This window comes from Balaenoptera borealis (genome assembly GCF_965194805.1).
Source record: "Balaenoptera borealis genome assembly, chromosome: 20".
NCBI classification, from domain to species: Eukaryota; Metazoa; Chordata; class Mammalia; order Artiodactyla; family Balaenopteridae; genus Balaenoptera; species Balaenoptera borealis.
The window spans coordinates 29,800,297-29,820,774 of record NC_138879.1 but is presented as its reverse complement, the minus strand read 5'-3'; the positions used below and the strand labels follow the sequence as shown (position 1 = coordinate 29,820,774).

At 38.1% G+C, this 20,478-nt stretch overlaps 1 long non-coding RNA gene across 1 annotated transcript in view; it reads left to right on the top strand.

Annotated features, from left to right (window-relative positions):
• The window catches only part of LOC309618330, a 42,081-nt gene extending 23,310 nt beyond the window's left edge, over window positions 1-18,771 (top strand). Inside the window, exon 2 of the long non-coding RNA XR_014238419.1 lies at window positions 361-18,771. This is a non-coding gene — a long non-coding RNA (uncharacterized lncRNA). The remainder of the gene's footprint in view (window positions 1-360) is intronic.
• Window positions 18,772-20,478: the final 1,707 nt, after the last annotated feature.

Genomic DNA, 20,478 nt, shown 5'->3' with positions numbered 1-20,478 from the left:
AGACGGGAATAAAGACACAGACCTACTAGAGAATGGACTTGAGGATATGGGGAGGGGGTGGGGTGAGATGTGACAGGGTGAGAGAGTGTCATGGACATATATACACTACCAAATGTAAAATAGATAGCTAGTGGGAAGCAGCCGCATAGCACAGGGAGATCAGCGTGGTGCTTTGTGACCACCTAGAGGGGTGAGATGGGGAGGGTGGGAGGGAGGGAGATGCAAGAGGGAAGAGATATGGGAACATATTGTATATGTATAACTGATTAACTTTGTTATAAAGCAGAAGCTAACACACCATTGTAAGGCAATTATACTTCAATAAAGATGTTTAAAAAAAAAAAAAAAAGATATTTGTAGAGAGGACCCACTCCATAACTTTTTGTCCTGGTTGCCATTTAGAATAGGAAGACTCCTTTGGGAAATACTACAAGGATGCATTTTGATCAGTATTCTGATTGTAATATGTCTGCTAATTTTCAAATATCTGTCAGGTACTATAATAAAGCAATCAAAAGTAGAGTAATATTTTCATAATATAAAATATTGGTGCTAAGCTTGGGACTCAATACTTCTTTGAAATGAAAGTCAACAACTTTCTCTCCTTTAATCCTGAAAACTTGACTTTGTCCTCATTTAGCAAGAAATAACCAGAGAAGTCATCTCCCTTATTCCCCTCAGGATTGAGAAGTATCAAAGTAAAGGGGGGGAATTATAACCAAGCAGAACCTTATGAGGCCTTCCCAGAACAGAACCCTCCCCCATATCCTCTGCTTTAGGTCCTCTCTGAAGTACTTAGATAATAGTATCTAATGCACATTTCTTGAGTTGATTTACAGATACTAAAATCCCCCACCAAATGGAAGAAATTAACTACTTGATGACCATGTGCACATGGCCCCCAGACCTGCTGGTGCCTAAGGATTGATAATGTTAACTCCTTTGACTCTGCCCTGTTACTTCACCATCCGCCAATCAAAGAACTGTGCACAAGCTGATCACATACCCTGAGACTCCTCCTCCTTCACCTTGCCTTTGAACATTCTTTGCTGAACCACAATGGGGAGTTTGGGCTTTTTGAGCATTAGCTGTCCTGGACTCCTTGTCTGGTGTCTTACAGTAATAAATACACTTTCCTTCACCACAACCTGGGTCAGAAGGTTGGCTTTACTGTGTGCACACAAGCAGACCCAAGTTTTGGTTTGGTAACAAGGTAGACAAGCAGAAATTTGTCTTAGATCTAGGGAATCAGGGTTCACTGGATTGCAGGAAAAGAAGATGAAGTGCCAAGGATCAGTCCACAAGATCAATGCATGCAATATTGGTTAGAGTTCAGATGAAACTCAAGTTAGGGAACAAGTCTTTTTTTTTTGACTGAGGAGAATGGTACTTCTAAAACAAAATGTAAGGATCTTCCTTGGTGGTGCAGTGGTTAAGAATCTGCCTGCCAATGCAGGGGACACAGGTTTGAGCCCTGGTCCAGGAAGGTCCCACATGCCATGGAGCAACTAAGCCCATGCACCACAACTGAGCCTGTGCTCTAGAGCCCAAGAGCCACAACTATTGAGCCTGCATGCTGCAAATACTGAAGCCTGCATGCCTAGAGCTCATGCTCTGCAAGAATAGAAGCCACTGCAACGAGAAGCCCACGCACCACAATGAAGAGTAGCCCCCACTCGCCACAATGAGAGAAAGCCTGTGCACAGCAACAAAGACTCAATGCAGCCAAAAATAAATAAATATGTTAATTAATTAATTTTAAAAAATTTTAAAAAACAAAATGTAAGACACTGGTTTTCAAAATTCCATTGATATTTTGTTCTTCCAAATCAAGAAGAATGTAGCGGAGCCCACCCAGTACCTGAATTTTATGAGTAACAAGATGATTCATATGCAGTTGGTCCATGGATCCCTTATTGAGAAACACTGGCTCAAGAGGTAAGCCAAGCTGGAATTAGTACAGAAATGAAAGCAAAATAATAAAATTAATAATACCAGTGTTGTTAAATTTTGTACAACTGGTTAATATCTGTATTGAATGAGAACTCAAGTTGAGTGTAAACTAAAATTGCCACAGGTCTAAAATGGTGGCATGATATAAGTTTATGGAATAATTGTATTATACGTTTATAATTAGTCTTATATAATGTAGGGTGACTCAAAGGGTTTTTTTTTTTTCTTTTCTCTTTTTTTTTTCAAAACTGTTTTGCTTTTCTAAATATTTCTAACTCTATTAAGTCTCTACCTCCTTTTGAATACTTATGTTCAACCTTATTTTAAGGACTACATGCTTCCATGTTTGGGGAGTTGAAGATCTAAGAAAGTCAAAAGGAGAATTCTAGTTAAGAATTGTCCATAGTAAGAGTAAGGACGTAGGCGGAAGACATAAAGTTCCAGGACACTGGCCAGAGACGTCACCTACAATTATAAATCCATATGAATGGGGAGAGGCAAAATGTGAAATTTTGGTAGGAACACAAAAATATTCAGGCTCAAACCAGGAGAATAACAAGGTCAGAAGTATGCAATTCTATATACAGGTTAACTCCAGCTGGATTGGAATCCATAAATGAGGGAAATAGGTAGACTTCAATCCATGGCTCTTCAAGTTGTTGTAGCAACTATTTCAGATCTACCTGACACTAGAATATAAAAATTTCCCAATACACATGTACAAGATGAAGTAAATTCTAACCTTGATATTTGAGCCATGCAGTTTGAGTTCTGCTGCTAACTGAAAAATTATATGCCTTGTAGTTTGGAAAGCTAGATATCCACCTGCAAAATAATGAAGTTGAACCCTTATCTTACACCATATACAAAAACTCAAAATGGATTAAAGACCTAAATGTAAGAAAAAAACTACAAAACTCCCTCCAGAAAACATCGAAAAAAGTTTTATGACATTGGGTTTAACAATGACTTATTGGATATGACACCAAAAGTATAGGCAACTAAAGCAAACATAGGTTAACGGGACTGTAACAGGGAAGAGCCAAATCTGACTACGTATTTGCTCTTTCTTTTACTTTAACTTTTGCTTCCCATTGCTTTTGTTTACTAAAAGGTTACTGTCTATACTTAATGGCCTGCCTCAGGGAACCCTGCCCCTCCGCCTGAAAGTTAAACCAAAGTGCCTTTGTTCATGGAAGTATCCTGAGCCTGTCCACCTGTGAATGGCTGCAAGAAAGAAGAAATTAACACATTCTCTCCCCAAGGCTGGCCATTCCAGGGGATATTTGCAAAAGGTATGGTCTTTTTACTTTACTTCCTCATCTCCTCCCCCTCTGTGTTCTATAAAAAAATTGGCATCCAGACCCTGATAAGATGGTTTTTTGGAGACATTAGTCTGCCATCTTCTTGGTCTGCCAGCTTTCCGAATAAAGTCATATTCCTTGCCTAAACACCTCCTCTCCTGATTTATTGGCCTGTTGTGCCGTGAGCAGAGCAAGCCTGGACTTGGTAACAGGACTACATCAAACTTATAATCTTTTGTACATCAAAAGACACAATCAACAGAGTGAAAAGGCAACCTATAAAATGAAAAGATATATCTGCAAAGCACATTTCTGATAAAGGTTGATATCCAGAATGCATAAAGAACTAGCTGCAGAGCAAACTAATTAGAGAGCTAGTTGTAGAGCAAACAGGATAAATGAGGGAAACAGATACCTTGAATAGAGTCTTTCTTTTTCTCTCTTCCCTACCATTATCTACTTACCAAATCTTCTCTCTCTCACACTCTCTCTCTCTCTCTCAATATACATATAGATACATAAACATATGATATCATATGGATATATGATATATGTATATATAATATATATGTATATATACATGTGTATGTGTGTATATATGTATATGTGTGTGTGTATCCTTGTAACAACAGCCCAGTGGAAATAAAAAAAGATATCTACATTTCACAGAGGAACAATAATGCATAAAGATGTACAATACATTTCTTAAGATCATACAGCAGGTAAGCAATGAAACTGGAATTTGAACTGAAGTCAGCTGGATCTTCAAGACTCCCTGTCCTTCCAACGTAACAGTTTGGTTCAAAGCAGCAGTGATTTTTATCCCAATGTTATGAAATGGATTAAAGATCTATGACTTTTAAAACCATTAAGGCTTTCATGAAACTCTGGAAGATAATTTTTGAAGTTTTTGAGTTTCTTGAAACAGAGTAGATAATCACTGGTCAAGAGGCTAGGCAATGTGAATTTACAATCCAGGTGGTTCTGAGATACAGTTCAGAATATCTATAGGAGTACAACATGCCCCCTTAGAGTATTTTTCCTGAAACAATATATCTTTTAGCTCATATATACACGAGATGCAAAGCAGACAATTCAAAGAAAATGAAAAAATCAGTATCTATAGCATTTTCTCCGTGCCAAGCACTGTAATAGATTCCTTCATACCTACTTCATTAACTTTGGGTTATGCTTTTTGGTAAGCACTTGTAATGCTGATCTTTGGTGCAATTTACATCATCTTTAGATATTTATCATGCTTGACTTTCTGTTGTATTTGGTGAGAGGGCTGGTCAGTAGTATCTCTGAGGTAGAAGACTACTCAACCATCAGATAAAGGGCAACTGGAAGGATGCTTGGAGATATGAAAAGCTGCGTTGGATATGACTTGCAGCCATAGTATGCACCTGGGCATACTAGTGTGCTGAATTAATGAAGACTTCATCATTGTCCCCTGAACCAGTCAGGCAACAAGATATACCTTAATAAATATTCTAGAATAAATATAAATATACTCTAACAAACATTCTAGAAATTATTTTCAGGCTAAAAATAAAAAGACAGAATAAGAGGAAAACCCATAGATTAGAATTGAAGTGGAAATCATTTTTCCAAATAAACACATGAAATATGTGGTAGGAAATGAGCAACCCCTCCTTCAAAGTGGTTACACATTATGTGAGTGTAAAAGTTTATTCCAATAAAGCCAGCTATATTTTAGAAAACCGCTTTTGGAATTCCCAATAGCACATTCTCTGGTAATATTTGATCAGTCAAAGAAGGATTGAAACTTAGAGAAACAATCACTTTGCCCTAATGGAAATTTTATTAACTTCGGAATTAAAAAATTCTGAGTGCAACTTTACACTGAGAAGCTTATTGAAATGACAACTAAAAGCTGGGGATTATCTCCAGGATGACTGTTCCGACCTTGAAAATTGTTGGAAAACACATAGCTCAGTGATTTAACATACTTAATAAGTTCTATATATTGTTGTTTTCAAGAAAAAAATAAATAAGTCACATTATTGATAAAGTTGGGCAATACAATTCGGCAATCAAATGTAAGATGAGCCATTTTTTGTTTGTAATTTATAACCTCCTCTGGGACCATACCAAAGGAAAAATCTCCAATATTTTACATGGTGAGAATTAATACAGTGAGTATAACAACAAGGGAATAAGTACTAGCCTCTGGTAGTATCTTTTTTTGAAGGGTACAATTATTTTTGATGCTGGAGTGCTGGACTTGTCTAAAAAGCAGTCTCTCTGCCTTATGCTCATCTCAACCTCCCAGATGCTTACTTTGGGACATGAATCCTATGCAGACTCACCTCTAAGGGTTCTGATCTGAGGACCTTTGCAAATAGGCATGACTTGGCTGACAATATGTTGCCTGAGCACAAAATTCAACCTGCAAGTTTGATTCTTCCCCCAGGCTAACAGGATTTCTCTGCTTTTATTTTCCTTCCCAGGGGCTCAGAAACAGATCTGTCTGTTAAAGGAGACTGTATAAACCAGCCAAGGAGAACTGAGGCCACACTGCTACAAACACAGCACAGGATGGCTTTCTTTCTTTCTTTTTTTTTTTAAACTACTTTATTGAGGTATGATTGACACGTAAAAACCTGGACATATTTAATGTATACAACTCAATGACTTGAAGCTAGGTATACAACCATGAAATCATCACTACCATCATGTTGCCAAACCATAACTTGGGTCTGCTTGCCTGCACACAGTAAAACCAATCTACTAACACAAAGTTGTGGTGAAGGAAAGTGCAATGTTTATTGTAAAGCACCATACAAGGAGTTCAGGACAGCTAATGCTCAAAAAACCCAAACTCCCCAATAGGTTTCAGCAAAACATTTTTAAAGGCACGGTGAGGGAGGGCAGTTCCAGGGGTATGTGATCAGCTTGTGCACAATTCTCTGACTGGCTGATGGCGATGTAACAGGGTGGCGTCACAGGAGTTAAGATTATCAATCTTTAGGTGCCAGGAGGCCTGGGAGATAGGTGCTCATGGTCATCAAGCAGTCAAATCCTTCCATTTGGTGGGGGTTTTAGCATCTGTAAAACAACTCAGGAAATGTACATCAGATACCATTATTTAGGTACTTCAGAGAGGAGATACAGCAGAGATATGGGGGATGGGGTCTATCCTGGGAAGGCCCCAGAGTGTCCTGCTCAGTTTCAATCAAACCCATAGACGTATACATCACCTCCAAAAGTTTCTTCCTGCCCGATTGATTGATTGATTGACTGATTGATTTTCTCAATGGTAAGAACATTCAACATAAGATCTACCCTCTTAGCAAACTTTAAGCATATTATACTGTATTGTTAGCCTATGCGAGATAAATAAGTTCTGGTGATCTATAGAGCATAGTGTTTATATCTATCAAATTTACTGGCATTCTTGAAAGGCATCCCTTTTTCCTGCTCTGAGTGACTGAGGCTCCTCCCATGTGACATGAGTCTGGTTCATAGGCAGTGGGATAGTGTCCCCTTGCTATTTGGATGCGGCAGGTGGAAAGAGTTAGAAAGGTGGAGATATAAGGATAAGTGACCCACATCTCCTCTGGGAGAATGTATGATGTGACAATAAATTTGAACAAAACCTCAGTGTGGGTCACCACAGCAAGCAAACAGGAAGGCATAGTCAATTTTCACCTTGATGATTATTATCACCCTGGGTAGCAACTCTAAAATTGGCTTCAAAGGTTATAATGGCAGGGAGCTGAGTATGCAAGGGAAAAGGCTGACCAGATTTGCTACAAATAACAAAAAATTATTTGCTTGTATAACAGTTGTTGACTAAAAAAAATAAAATAAAATCATGACTTAAAATTTGAGAGTTATGTTTTATCTGGTGGGAGTTTTTAGGACTTCAAGCCCAGAAGGCAACATCTCAAGTAACCCTGAGAGAAATGTTCCAAGGAGGCAAAGGGAGAGCTAGGATATATAGAAGTTTTGCAACAAAGGGCAGGTAATTGGAAACATCAAAAGATTACTGTTAATGAAAGAAAACCAGACATATCAATTTAAGGAATTTAGCATTTTTCTATGTACGGGAAGATGCAAGAGTCTGAGCTCACTGAAATCATTCCTTTGATATGTACCTCAGCTATCTGGGGCCAGTATCCTCTGTTTTCATATCCTGAGTTTCCTCAGGGCTCACCCTAGGGAGTGGCTGCAGTCTGATGGCTGTTAGATGGTAGGTATTCTTTCCTTCCTGAGTTCCCTCAGGGCTTACCAGCTCACCATAGGCTGTGGCTTCAACCGCTGATGACTGTGGCATCCTTTAGTTTACTGATATGGCAGGAAATATTCCATTTCTCACTGTTCAGTATATAAAAGTTTCTATCCAGCCCATAATCTCCCTGGGGCATTTATTTAAAATTTTTCACGCTTCAGAGATAAAGAAATCAAGACCTGGAGAGGGTTGGTGGCTTTTCCAAGATAAATGCACCTGGAAGGTGTTAGGGCTAAGACAGAAACCCAAAACTCTGGAGGTCAGAATCTTGGTTTATTCCCCTCTTCCATCTATATCTGCTGCCAATGCTGCAGCTACACTGTCAATACTGCCAACCCCATAGCTGCTCCAAGAAGCTCCCTAGTTATGATAATAATCCCTAGTAATCATAATAATTTTCATCATTTGCTTTGTGTTGCTTGGGCACCAGACTATATTCAACACTTTACATAAATTATCCCACTTAATCCTTAAACATTGTATAAAATAAGCATGATCATTATCTCCATTTTTTAAATGAAAACTGAATGAGGAAGTTATGCACTTGCCCAAGATCACAGAGCCAAGAGTCAAAATTGGTCTTTTTGATTTCAGGACCCAGGAATGTAAATCTTATTTTCCCAGAGCCAAAAGATCCCCTCAGCCTTCCTCCTGACCCACAAGTTCTAGGATTTCCAACACACCAAGAAGTGTTGCCACTCCCTCTTCAAAGCTTCCCTTTGGGCTTCCTATTGCCTGTAGTTTTAACTTCTGGAAACTAGGAAGAAAATTAAGGAGTAGGCATAGATATAGTGACCTGAGGTTTCCAGATCCTCCCAACAAAAATATATTCCTTTCCTTTATTTTCTCCTTGTGTAGCAAATTTTTTTCTCCTTTTATTTCACCCTTTTGCTACATAACCTGTCTGAGGGAACCATGGGCTTAATAAAATAGCCCCACCTGAAACAACGTGAAAAACACAACCAGGTAAAAGTGGAGTTGTAGGAAACAAAGTACCACTGGCTTTGAGGAATTCCTAGAAATGGTTTTCTTCTTGGTATCTTTAGCACTTATTCCTCTCTATGAACATTTGGTGCCCGGTGGCCAGTCCAATCAATTATTCTATTTCAATCTTTCACAAGTGGTTCCAGATTTTTTCAGAGCTCTTAATGTATCTAATTTCATGGTGTTTCCATATACTTGTCTTCCACACTATCCATGCCTTTTACTAAAAGGGCAGAACTCGCAGTGAATCTTAGGATGAACTCTAGTTTCCTTGTGTGGTCTCAATATTTAGAGACTGGATTTTTACTCAGATATAATAGTTTTGTGAAGAGCCAGCTGAGGGGTAAGCAGAAGAGCATAATGGTCCAGAAGTCAGAGTTTCTGGGTCTAATCTTGTCCCTGTAAATATCTAATTTGTTTCATTCAGAAAATATCTGTGGAGGAGTAGTCGCTTGCCAGTTGCTATGCTGATGACTATATGAACCCTCACTTTCCCTTTCTTTCTCTGCAACATTAGATCGTCAGCCTGCAAAATACCTCAGGTTCCTTTCAGCTCTTACATTCCTAGTGCATAGTGGGAAGCTTGTAAACACGGTAAAACTTTGGTATGTAATCGCTGGTTTAGATGGGGTCTTTACTTATTTGGTGCTGTGAGAAACTGTGGAGGATAGGTTTGATAAGAGTACTACAAAGATAAAGAAACGGATGGATTTCAGACTTCCCACCCTACCCCTTTCTTCTTACACCTCATTTTCTGTGCCCTCCATCACTGACACATTGGGTCTACCCTAGGGATAGAAGTAGAGTAATAATGATGTCAAAATATTGACTCCATGTGCACCAATGTCAGACAGAAATACAGAGACAGAGTTTTGGAGGAAAGAGAAAGAGTAGCTGTATTTCTTTGCCAGGCACAGAGGGAACACAGCAGGCTAGCACCTCCAGAAACTATGCCCCCTTGGAGAGGATAGTGAGAAGTTTTTATAATAATGGTTCAAAGAAGGCGTGATCAGCTCTTGGACATTTTTCTGATTGGTTGGTGGTGAGGTAAGTGGGAGTCAGCATCATCAACCTTCTGGTTCCAGCTTGTCTGGGGTCTACGTGTTTGTGGGCAGCATATATCATTAATCATTAACTTTTCCTACCTGGAGGGGGTTTCAGTATCTGCAAAACTTCTCAAAGATATTGTGTGTGTTCGTTGATGGGGAACAAGGACCTTGCCCCAAGTCTGAACTATTGTTTCTCTTGACTTTGTTTCTTTCTTGTCTCATATCCCCTCCCTTCCCTAATTAAAAACTGCTTGAATCTGCCCGCTGGAACTCAGGGAACGTCATGGAGGCTGAATGAAGGCTATTTCCTGTAATCAAAGAAAAGGGGGACACAGAAAGCCTTTGTGCCCAGGAGCCCCAAAGGGCACTGCTCAGTATGAACCCACCCCCTTTTTTGATACTCCCTCAATCTTGAGGAGAACAGGTGTTGGACAAGGAAGGGAATAATTGTTTTGGATAGAGACGTTAATCATAAACTCGGTTTTAGGGAGAATTGGTTTTAATCCTCATTTTGGTTTTATCTTTCCCCAATTCCTTCAGAGAATGGGGTGGTGACTTCTCTAACTACTTCCTCCTGAGGTGAGGTGTAGTCTTGCCTAAATTTTGGGGAATAGATACTGAATTAGAAATATTTGAGTTTCAAGTCCTGGATCCGAGTGTTATATTATTAAGATCTCAATCCCTTGTTCCACCATTTTGGTGCAATAGACCCAGTTAGAGGTAAGAAGAGTGATAACTAGAACTTTAGTAGACTAAATAGATTTCCTTAGGAATTCAGGAGAGTAAGTCTGAAGCCCAGTCTGGAATCAGCACTTCAGAGAGACTAATTGTAGCCAGTTGTTTCCAAACCATTCCCTGTATGGGGAAACCCATCAAGGCAATCCTGAAGATCCAGAAATAAGAAGCTGACTACTTATCTAGCAGTTAGAATTACCAAAAGAATCAGTATATGAATCTATATATAGGTAAAATTTATGAGAAAAGATAAGACAACAGAACTTTCATTCCTCTTGTAAGAACAAATAATTAAGTTTCCCAAAGGGTGAGATGTCTGTTTCTCAAGAGTCTGCTTGCTGGCTGTAGGCAATCTTCTTGCCCTGGTGTGATGTACCCACAGTTTTACTCCATCCAATTTTAGACAGGTGTAAGTAGTAAGAAAAACGTCATAGGATCCCTTCCATTTTTCTTTAAATGGTTGCTTAGGTCATTGCTCTTTTTCACTTTCAGCACCACCCAGTCTCCTGCTTTGAGGGGATGCAAAAGAGCTTCTAGGTGAAGGCGGGACCTGTGGAACACAATCTCATACATAGCGGTTAACAATTGACCAATCTGTTGAACATACTGTTTGATTTTCCTTTTTCCTTCTGTGTTAGAAATGTTTCTCTTTCCTTACTCTTAGGAGCTAAGAATGGTCTCCTGTACATAATTTCATAAGGACTCAATGCTAGCCTGCTTTTAGGAGCCATCAGTATATGGAGAAGAGCAATTGGCAAGACATTGTGCCATTTTGGGTGAGTTTTCTGGCATAGCTTGGTGAGAGTTTTCTTAATAATGTCCTTAAAAGAGTTTTTGTCACTTCCGATGCATTTTCTGTTCTGACTGGAAAGGCCTCTATTCAACCTTGATCTAGGAGTAATCCTCTCAAATCTTTAGCCAAATTTCATTGAAGAGGGTAGGGGAATATTTAAATCCTTGTGGCATAGCTCAGAGAATTCAAGTTTGCAAAAATACAGGAATGAATGCGTTTGAAATCATATCCACAATTGTCACCTAGTTTCACCATAGTTACTCCATTTTGACTTTCAAATGTATTCCCCTCCGCAGTGTTAAAGCAGATGTCACTGTTATTAATTTCAGTGCTTTTCTAGATATGAGAAGATGCAAGAATTTGGACTCATAAGATCTTCTGAAAATATCTAAAGGCCTGTTCTGCCAGTTTTCTCAGAGCATGGAGTGACTCATTTCTGTTCTCCACCCTGAATTCATTTCACGGGGTGTTGAAGGTCAGTGGACACAGTAGCCTTTGACTTAATCCTTGCAGAGGCAGAAGGCAAGTGCCAATTTTCTGCCTGTTGGCAGGGCCCCTTCAGGGTCATAATTTTGACCCTGGTTTGGGGGACATTTAATGACCATTTCATCCCACAGTGCTAAGAACTTTCATTCCCAGGTCTGGTGAAGATTTCATTTATAGGCCACTCAATGTGCTATTATTGGACTTGTCCTTATTAACAGTGCAAAAAGTCTCTGGACCACCTGTCTTACTAGTCTCTTATGGTCCAGGAAAATATTCCCTCTTGTTGCTTCTTCCCATATCTAAAGTTACACTATTACAATCACTGATCTCACATGGAACTATATGTCATTTTACCAGAGGCTCAGTCACACATTTGGTAATGTAAGAAACAACAATTTTCTGAAAAAAGGCAATATAGGAAACAATATAGCTAGTAAGGTCAATATAGTTAGTAAGGTCATAAGTAAGAATGTAATTCAAGAACTTCTATTAGGTGCTGCCCAGTATATCCCAGGTCATCTGACTTAGTCTGTTCTGTACCATCCTTATCTTTCAGGGAAATTATATACTGGCACTGTCCATAAGGCACCCAGCCCAGTTTCCTAGTGTTACTAGACTGATCATCCTTAGTATGATTTAAATGTTCTCAGCATAGAGGTGTCTTTAAACTTAAATTACCATAGCCTGGTGTTAACTACATAAATCCATCACACAATCATGGGAAGTTTTATTTCTTGGCTGAAATGTTGCTTGTTGCTCTGATTGAACTTGAGTAATAGAGGAAAATTCATATTTATGGTCAGGGTCAGAACAGATATTATTAATTGGCCAGGTGAGGGGATCCCAATCCCACTTAGTAATATCAATAGTGGCCTAAGCAGGACAATAATTTCTTTTTTCTAAAATAAATTTCCTAAGAGCCAACCAATTAGAGCCTTGGAGTAGAGAAATCCACCAAGGTAACCCAGAAGTGCTAGACATGGGTAACTGGCCACAAACCCAACAATTGGATTGATTTTTAAAACTAGCATAGAATCATGCCTATAATAGAAAAACATTTGATTCATATGCAAAGGTCCAAGAAGTCAAGAAAACATTATAAAAGATCATTCGAGTCAGGTCCAGGATCTTGGGCTAGCTGTCTACTTCTGATGTCATCTTCTTCTCATCCTGTTGTGAGTGTAGTTTCTTCTCAGTTTGAGCATTGTTTTAAGGTGATTTTGAGGTCAGCAGTCCTCTCTATAGGCCAGTCCAGTGCAGGCGCCCTTTGTGAGTAGAAATTAATCCAAGAGTCAATTCCCTTCAGTTTCATGGTGTATGAGCTAGTTAAGAGTACCTGATAAGAGTTCTTGTGTCTAGGTTGGAGATAGTCCTTTAAATTATTTTTCCAGTATGCATAATCCCTTGGTTGCAGGTCATGAGGCATCTGATCTTCATCCAAAGTTAGATTACTAAAATAAGCTTCAGAAACAGAGTGTCCTTTAATAATTCAATTAAACTTTACAAATATAACACAACAATGGGGAACTATCTGGGAGGTGAGTCTTAGTAAATACAGACCTCCATTAACAAAACTGGAATGTAATATTTACTGAAACATAATCTTTTTCTCTCTAAAATTACCCTAATTTTTACCAAATATAACAAAATTAAGACTAGTTTGTTTGCAAAATAAGTCTGGTCTCAATAAACTTGGCCTGTTGATTTATATAACTGTAATTGACCATATAGGCTTTTTTTTTTTTTTTACTTTGATGAAACTTTTATAAGGAGTTTCAGACTGAACTTTTAAAAGACCTCTCAGGGCTTGGAAAATCACGCCAAGGGCTTGTCACAGATTTTGCCTAACAGAACTAGGTGAATTCCTCCCTTTTCAAGGTCCCCAAAATACTTTGAGAATTCTGTACCTGTTAGTGAGGTAGCTTTCTTAATTTATCTGACAAAGCTGCTGTGAACCTAAGAGTTTCCAATCTCTGAAGGGAGCAGATAGAGAAAAAAGATAAATGTTTCAGATAAAAGCAGATAAATTCTGCTTTTAAAGGTATCATTTACCGAATTACTGTAAACCATAATTAGTTTGAGGGGAAGGATTTCCTTATACCTGGAAAACAAATTCAAACAAGTAATTTTTCAGATACAAACCATAAAAATTATAACCATATTCACCAGTTCACTCAGGCCTATGTAACTAATCCTTTTTGTTAACAGTTTTATGAAGCCATCAGGTTTCCCATTAGAATTCTTCAGTTTCTTACCCAGTTTAACATTATGGTCTGAAAATCAGAAACTTGTATTTATCCAAAAGTCCTTTCTATAAATCTTCTTGAAGAGGCAGAATTTTTGCAAAAGCATTAGGGTGAAACCATAAATGTCTATAATGACGAAAGACTTAAGAAGGCACGTTTAAAATCTGATTACAATGCAATTGACAAACTAACTTGGTTACTGCTGTGACATACAACACTTTCAGATAATAACTAGAACTATGACTGATAACGTTTTACCAAGACATATCAGAATTTTAGAAACTCCATCTAATTTCTAGAATATCTATATTAGTAACATTTACCATACAATATAATCTAAGCAGATTTATTACACATTTGACAATACTGCTCATGTAATTTAACATACCAAGTGAACATAATTAGTTTAATATCTCTCTTTGGGATGCTTCAGGGGCCCCTTTAAGCATCCCAAAGTTAGCTAGAGGTCAAAGAAACTTCATTACAGTTTGACTTGGAAGTTTTGTCAAAAAAAAAATCAAAAAGGATTTAGAACACTTAGTCAGATAGGATTATAGGTCACTGTGAAATAATAGTTATTTTTGTAGCCAAAGTGGCAATAAAAGTTTTCAAAGGCAAATACAGATCACTTAAAAAGTATAGAAACTTAAAATCTGTTATCAAAGGCAGCTCAACATTTTTTTAAAACTTGTCCTTTGAACAGAGAGAAAAGCCACTTTCAAGTTTTGCAGCAGTTTACATTTAAAATTTATTTACTCACTTAAATTTTTTCTAAACTTAGTCAACCCTGACCATGCACAAAACTCTTTCCTTGGCGTCCACTTTCCACAAAACTTTCATCACTTTCTGTATCCATCACTTTATTTTTCCATCCAGAAACAGCCAGTTGTAAGTCAGACCTACTTTCTTTTCCCTTAATACAATGCAATTCCATTCCTCATATTCTCTTTACTGAAAACACACATCCTTCTTTCCTTAAACAACCATGAACTGTCCTTTATATCAGCAATCTGTAGATTGGTAAACATAAAACCAAATAATAATTTCTTGAAAAATGTGCTTTCTTATAGAAAATATCTCAGTGTGACATGAAACAGATTTATAAATCAATCTAAACCTTTGTTTATCTGTGAAAGTAAACCAGTGTTCAGTAATTAATGATTCAGTATCTTATTTTATTTGGAAATGGCCTAGTTATTCAATAAATTTCCATCATTTAACTTAATTTAGCACAACTCTAAAATTTCAAGTTGTCAAATATCTGGAGAGATTATTCTTAAGTAGACATTCCTAAAACATAATTGTTCCTAAAAATTTCACCCAAAGCTCTTATCTGATTTGCATTTTCTTTCCTTAAAAGTTTCTTCACATTGAGTTACTTTCCTTGCTGAAAATTTGCAACAGATATAATAAGATCTTATTTAGCTTATATTAAGCCTAGATACAATAAAATATTATACTTAATGTTGATGACTCTAAAGACATGTCTATATTAATTAGATCAACAAACTTAAACATTAATACCAGGTATTAATTTAATACTGAATATTTCCCAGTTCACATGAACCTGAAATTTATTTAGCTTAATTTCTCTTGTATTTAGAATTGCTTGATTTGTAAGAGCTTACTTTTCTTTAAACCAATTAAATGGAGCTCATTTACAAATTAACCTCAGAAATATTATCCAAATACAAAGACACATACTGAGATATACATATATCCAGACAGACAGAGTGAGAGACCTAGCTTTCTGCTTGAGACTTAAAATGTCTCTCTGTCTCTGTCTCTGTCTCTCTCTTTTTTTTTGGAGGGGGGGGGCTTGAAGTTTTACTAATTTACTCAAGGCTGAAATTTCAGGCAAAGTGGGCTGTGTATCTCAAGGACATGATAAGAGTTAACTTCAAGTTTTTCTCCTAAGAATATTTTTGTCCTCTCAGGGTCAGAATTCTGAAAAAGTATTTCAGTAAGCTAGCTTCCGCTAATTGTACATGCAAAAAGAACTCATTTTGTAGTTTTTAAAAAAGTTTTATTTTAACCAATTTTCTCCAGAGTCTAAAGAATACTGTGGCTATCCTGTGTCAAAAACAAATCTTTCTTTTTTTCAGTGGATCATAACTATAGGTCAACCAGTCATTCAAAATTTTTTTCCCAAGGGGCTCCCAGGTCGGGGTGGAACCTCAGAGGAAATGTTTCCCATTTTGGCTTGAGCAGTTGGCTATAAACCTTAGATGTTAACGTGCTCAAATCAAAACCTAAACATTCACCTTGACAGCTGGAAGCCACACATAAAACATAAACCATAAGAGGAAACAGCAAAGAGATGCTCAAAAAGAAAAAGAAAAACATATGGTGGAAACCCACACAAACTTGACTTCCAAGTCCCACTAGACCTGGACCTTTGCCCTAAGTGGTGTCTTACATCAGAATTTCCCTTTGCTGAGAGAATTCCACACTGGGATTTCCCTTTTCAGGGAAATGTGCAAATTGAAACTGAAGTTTCTGTATGGGTACAGTCAAAGTCTCTGGTGTGCACTCCAGGAGACTCACCAGAGGTGCTGACAGCTGCATGGCAACTTCTGTATACCCTCTTTCTGGTCCTCAAGAAGTTGGTGTCTTTCTCAGAGTGAAAGTTTGGACTGGCATGGACAAGAGAAAATGTCCTCAAGCAAAGAAAGCCTCAGCAGCTGCTAGGCCAACCTCTCCCTCATTCTCCACCCCAGCCTTGGAGATCCACAACCGAGTCAGCAAGTTTGGTGTGATTGGGGCACCGTCCTCCAGCAGGGAACCCTGGCTATCTGGCCTCAGAGAAGTCCTCCAAACCTCCACTCTCCAGGAGGAGGTTGGCATGGAGAGAAATCCCCAAGCATTCAATCAAGCCAAGGGGCCCTGTCGGGCCACTTGCCTGCGAGCAGATCCTGGATGAGCCCCCCAAAATTTGATGCCAAAATAGTGGCTCTCTGTGCACAAATGCTGAACAGAAACACAGGGACAGAATTTTGAGGGAAAGATAAAGAGTAGCTGTATTTCTTTGCCAGGCAAAGAGGGAACACAGCAGGCTAGCACCTCCAGAAATTGTGCCCCTTGGAGAGGGTAGTGAGAAGTTTTATAAAAATGGTTCAAAGAAGACGTGATTAGCTCGTGGATGTTTTTCTGATTTGTTGGTAGTGAGGTAAGTGGGAGTCAGCATCATCAACCTTCTGGTTCCAACTGGTCTGGGGTCTATGTGCTTGTAGGCAGCACAGTATTGTTAATCATTAACTTTTCCTGCCTGGAGGGGCTTTCAGTATCTGCAAAACAGCTCAAAGATATTGTTGTGTGTGTCCGTTTTTGAGGAACCAGGATCTTGCTGCAAGGCTGAACTATTGTTTCTCTTGACTTTGTTTTTTCTTGTCTCATATCCTCTCCATTACCTAATTAACAACTGCTTGAATCTGCCCATTGGAACTCAGGGAAGGTCATGGAGACTGATGGAGGCTATTTCCTGTAATCAAAGAAAAGGGGGACACAGAAAGGCTTTGTGCCCAGGAGCCCCACAGAGCCCTGCTGGGTATCAATCACCATCAACACATGACATCTGATAATGTAGGCAAAGAAGCTTAGGGGTCCACTTTCTTCACTTAATTAAGGTACCCCACAGCAGTATGGATAAAGGGTAACGTTGGGGCAGAGTTATCCTTAGAATGATTTGTGATCTTCATTTTTGCTGTCATTAACTTAACTCAGGCTCTTATCAGTTTATTCCTGTATTAATACAACAGAGGAGAAATTTATCTGGGTTTCCTGCCTCAGTTCCATTTACTGTCCCCACTCCTTTTAAACCACTGTGTGCTTCTGCTTTTATCTTTCAATTCTAAACACGCAACTATAGACGTTCTCAGCTCCCTGTTTCCTCCCACACCTGGACCATTCTCTCCCCTGGCTCCACACCACAGACTAGCCCACACTGTACACTTTCTATTTATAACTCGAGTCATTTCCACCTTCCTCTCTTCCTTTATACCAAGTGGCATCCTATGTATTCCTCAAAAACCAATCCATGTCTTTGCTTCATCATGAGGATTATTCAGACTATACAAAACTTACTCATCTTACTGTCTCTACATCCCAGTTGAAATAAACAAGTATTAATTTACCTATCAGTTGCAAAAACATGTTCCAGTAGCTGACAGCATGTGTATGAATAAGCAAGATTTTAGCCTTCTTTCAGTATAATACAGTAAATCGTCAAATACCCTTTACTTTGACCTCAGTATTTATATTGTGCATCACAATGTTTTTTCATGAAACAATATTGTTAGTGGTTAACTCCCTGTGATGTTTTTTATTGTATTCTATGTGTGTAAAAGTGATGATTGCCAATTGACAAAATTGATTTCATATCTCACTAATAGGTCAAGAAAGAAGTTTGATAGCATTGATTTATAAGAGGAGAAAGAAATCTAAACCCTTGCTACTCAAAGTATGTTCTATGGAACAGTAACCCCAACATCACTTACAATCTTTATCTTTTTTAATATCTTTATTGGAGTATAATTTCTTTCCAATGTTATGTTAGTTTCTGCTGTATAACAAAGTGAATCAGCTATATGTATACATATATCCCCATATCCCCTCCCTCTTGTGTCTCCCTCCCACCCTCCCTATCCCACCCATCTAGGTGGTCACAAAGCACCAAGCTGATCTCCTTGTGCTATGCGGCTGCTTCCCACTAGCTATCTATTTTACATTTGGTAATGTATATATGTCAATGCTACTCTCTCACTTCGTCCAAGCTTACCCTTCCCCCTCCCCGTGTCCTCAAGCCTATTCTCTACATCTGCGTCTTTATTCCTGTCCTGTTCCTAGGTTCGTCAGAACTACTTTTTTTTTTTTTTTTTTAGATTCTATATATATGTGTTAGCATACCACATTTGTTTTTCTCTTTCTGACTTACTTCATTCTGTATGACAGTCTCTAGGTCCATCCACCTCACTACAAATAACTCAATTTCATTTCTTTTTATGGCTGAGTAATATTCCATAGTATATATATGTGCCATATCATCTTTATCCATTCATCTGTCAATGGACACTTAGGTTTCTTCCATGTCCTGGCTATTGTAAATAGTGCTTCAATGAACATTGTGGTACCTGACTCTTTTTGAATTATGGTTTTCTCAGGGTATATGCCCAGTAGTGGGATTGCTGGGTCATATGGTAGTTCAATTTTAAGTTTTTTAAGGAACCCTCATACTGTTCTCCATAGTGGCTGTATCAATTTACATTCCCACCAACAGTGCAAGAGGGTTCCCTTCTCTCCACACCCTCTCCAACATTTATTGTTTGTAGATTTTTTGATGATGGCCATTCTGACCAGTGTGAGGTGATACCTCATTGTAGATTTGATTTTCATTTCTCTAATGATTAGTGATGTTGAGCATCTTTTCTTGCATTTGTTGGCAATCTGTATATGTTCTTTGGAGAAATGTCTATTTAGGTCTTCTAGAAATGCAGAATCTCAGGCTCTGCCTCAGACTTACTGAATTAGAGTCTACAATTTCTATGCTTATTAAAGTGTGAAAAGTACTGATAAAAACAACCACATATAAAACATGAGAAGTATTAAATGGATGTATGCTTGGAGGATGGGAGAAGAAAAGGTACAGACACAAGGCTAACTTTTATTGAGCCAGGCAGTGGACTGGGTTCTTTCATATAACTTGTCAACTCCATCTATTAAAAAAAAAAAAATGTAAGTTGGATATTGCCATTCTCATTTTCTGAAGGGAGGATATTAAGGCTGAGAAAGGTTAAGAGTTTTAGCCTAGGTCACACAATTAATAAGAGGCAGAGACACAGACAGCAAACATATTTGCAAAGCATATAACCTATAAATGACTTGTATCCAAAACTTACAAAGAATCTTAAAACTCAACTATAAGAAAAAAAGTTTTAAAAATTAGTCAAAGGATCTCAATGGACACTTCAACAAAGAAGACATACAAATGACAAATAAGCATATAAAGATATGCTAAATGTCATATATCATTATGGAATTGTAAGCTAAAACACCATCTAGATACCACTACACACCTCTTAGAATGGCTAAATCCCCAAATAATGACAACACCAAATGCTGACAAGGATGTGGAACAATGGAAACTCTCATTCTTTGCTGGTGGGAATGAGAAAAGGTATAGTCACATTGTTGCCAGAGTTGCCAACAGACCCTTGCTCAAAATCCACCAACCTCTTCTTTAATTAGGACTTAACATATGTCTTTAAGTCACAGAATCTGAACACAGAGAAAGGAAGCTATAGGAAGAGAAAAAGAAAAACTGGATAAAACCAGGTGAAATCAAGATGGTGATGAATTGTATCCTATGTTCCTGGATTGGAAGAATTAATATTGTTAAAATGGCCATACTACCCAAAGCAAACTACAGATTTAATGTGATCTCTATCAAATTACCCATGACATTTTTTACAGAACTAGAACAAAAAATCTTAAAATTTATATGGAAACATAAAAGACACAGAATTGCCAAAGCAATTCTGAGGAAAAAGAACAAAGCAGGAGGCATAACCCTCCCAGACTTCAGACAGTACTACAAAGCTACAGTAATCAAAACATCATGGTATTGGCACAAAAACACACATGCAATGGAACATAAAATGGAACAGAATAGAGA